This window comes from Anomaloglossus baeobatrachus, unplaced genomic scaffold, assembly GCF_048569485.1.
Source record: "Anomaloglossus baeobatrachus isolate aAnoBae1 unplaced genomic scaffold, aAnoBae1.hap1 Scaffold_3105, whole genome shotgun sequence".
Taxonomy (NCBI): Eukaryota; Metazoa; Chordata; class Amphibia; order Anura; family Aromobatidae; genus Anomaloglossus; species Anomaloglossus baeobatrachus.
Window position 1 is genome coordinate 1 of NW_027442517.1, and position 2,870 is coordinate 2,870.

General features: G+C 47.0%; 1 non-coding gene across 1 annotated transcript; it reads left to right on the forward strand.

Annotated features, from left to right (window-relative positions):
* Positions 1-916: 916 nt before the first annotated feature.
* Positions 917-989, forward strand: TRNAD-GUC (transfer RNA aspartic acid (anticodon GUC)). Its single transcript has one exon. It is a non-coding gene; the product is annotated as a tRNA-Asp (tRNA).
* Positions 990-2,870: the final 1,881 nt, after the last annotated feature.

Here is a 2,870-nt window from a genome sequence, read left to right on the forward strand (position 1 = left end):
GGGAGACCGGGGGTTCAATCCCGACGGGCGGAGATCGTATATAGGTTTTTCCAGCTTAGGTACCCTGACCTTTTTGGCGCAACGGTTTTTGTGTGTGTGGGTCCCAACTGTTTTGGCTTGTATTCGGTGTACAGTGTCTTGTGATCTTTGCATGAATCTTATAGATTCCGTTGATCTTTTCACTCTTGGTGTATTTCAGGGCAGTTAATAGAATTTCTTCTTATTGACCTGAATTGCTAAGCTGAAAACGAAAAGATGCCTCCAATGGGCACAAGCCGCTCCTCGTTAGTATAGTGGAGAGTATCCCCGCCTGTCACGCGGGAGACCGGGGTTCAATTCCCCGACGGGGAGATCGTATAGGTTTTTCCAGGCTTAGGTACTCCCTGACCTGTTTGGCGCAACGGTTTTTGTGTGGTGGGTCCCAACTGTTTTGGCTTGTATTCGGTGTACATGTCTTGTGATCTTTGCATGAATCTTATAGATTCCGTTGATCTTTTCAACTCTTGGTGTATTTCGGGGCAGTTAATAGAATTTCTTCTTATTGACCTGAATTGCTAAGCTGAAAACGAAAAGATGCCTCCAATTGGGCACAAGCCGCTCCTCGTTAGTATAGTGGAGAGTATCCCGCCTGTCACGCGGGAGACCGGGGTTCAATTCCCCGACGGGGAGATCGTATAGGTTTTTCCAGGCTTAGGTACCCTGACCTGTTTGGCGCAACGGTTTTTTGTGTGGTGGGTCCCACTGTTTTGGCTTGTATTCGGTGTACATGTCTTGTGATCTTTGCATGAATCTTATAGATTCCGTTGATCTTTTCAACTCTTGGTGTAATTTCGGGGGCAGTTAATAGAATTTCTTCTTATTGACCTGAATTGCTAAGCTGAAAACGAAAAGATGCCTCCAATTGGGCACAAGCCGCTCCTCGTTAGTATAGTGGAGAGTATCCCCGCCTGTCACGCGGGAGGACCGGGGTTCAATTCCCCGACGGGGAGATCGTATAGGTTTTTCCAGGCTTAGGTACCCTGACCTGTTTGGCGCAACGGTTTTTGTGTGGTGGGTCCCAACTGTTTTGGCTTGTATTCGGTGTACATGTCTTGTGATCTTTGCATGAATCTTATAGATTCCGTTGATCTTTTCAACTCTTGGTGTATTTCGGGGGCAGTTAATAGAATTGTCTTCTTATTGACCTGAATTGCTAAGCTGAAAACGAAAAGATGCCTCCAATTGGGCACAAGCCGCTCCTCGTTAGTATAGTGGAGAGTATCCCCCGCCTGTCACGCGGGAGACCGGGGTTCAATTCCCCGACGGGGAGATCGTATAGGTTTTTCCAGGCTTAGGTACCCTGACCTGTTTGGCGCAACGGTTTTTGTGTGGGTGGGTCCCAACTGTTTTGGCTTGTATTCGGTGTACATGTCTTGTGATCTTTGCATGAATCTTATAGATTCCGTTGATCTTTTCAACTCTTGGTGTATTTCGGGGCAGTTAATAGAATTTCTTCTTATTGACCTGAATTGCTAAGCTGAAAACGAAAAGATGCCTCCAATTGGGCACAAGCCGCTCCTCGTTAGTATAGTGGAGAGTATCCCCGCCTGTCACGCGGGAGACCGGGGTTCAATTCCCCGACGGGGAGATCGTATAGGTTTTTCCAGGCTTAGGTACCCTGACCTGTTTTGGCGCAACGGTTTTTGTGTGGTGGGTCCCAACTGTTTTTGGCTTGTATTCGGTGTACATGTCTTGTGATCTTTGCATGAATCTTATAGATTCCGTTGATCTTTTCAACTCTTGGTGTATTTCAGGGGCAGTTAATAGAATTTCTTCTTATTGACCTGAATTGCTAAGCTGAAAACGAAAAGATGCCTCCAATTGGGCACAAGCCGCTCCTCGTTAGTATAGTGGAGAGTATCCCCGCCTGTCTCACGCGGGAGACCGGGGTTCAATTCCCCGACGGGGAGATCGTATAGGTTTTTCCAGGCTTAGGTACCCTGACCTGTTTGGCGCAACGGTTTTTGTGTGGTGGGTCCCAACTGTTTTGGCTTGTATTCGGTGTACATGTCTTGTGATCTTTGCATGAATCTTATAGATTCCGTTGATCTTTTCAACTCTTGGTGTATTTCGGGGCAGTTAATAGAAATTTCTTCTTATTGACCTGAATTGCTAAGCTGAAAACGAAAAGATGCACTCCAATTGGGCACAAGCCGCGCTCCTCGTTAGTATAGTGGAGAGTATCCCCGCCTGTCACGCGGGGAGACCGGGGTTCAATTCCCCCGACGGGGAGATCGTATAGGTTTTTCCAGGCTTAGGTACCCTGACCTGTTTGGCGCAACGGTTTTTTGTGTGGTGGGTCCAACTGTTTTGGCTTGTATTCGGTGTACATGTCTTGTGATCTTTGCATGAATCTTATAGATTCCGTTGATCTTTTCAACTCTTGGTGTATTTCGGGGCAGTTAATAGCATTTCTTCTTATTGACCTGAATTGCTAAGCTGAAAACGAAAAGATGCCTCCAATTGGCACAAGCCGCTCCTCGTTAGTATAGTGGAGAGTATCCCCGCCTGTCACGCGGGAGACCGGGGTTCAATTCCCCGACGGGGAGATCGTATAGGTTTTTCCAGGCTTAGGTACCCTGACCTGTTTGGCGCAACGGTTTTTTGTGTGGTGGGTCCCAACTGTTTTGGCTTGTATTCGGTGTACATGTCTTGTGATCTTTGCATGAATCTTATAGATTCCGTTGATCTTTTCAACTCTTGGTGTATTTCGGGGCAGTTAATAGAATTTCTTCTTATTGGACCTGAATTGCTAAGCTGAAAACGAAAAGATGCCTCCAATTGGGCACAAGCCGCTCCTCGTTAGTATAGTGGAGAGTATCCCCGCCTGT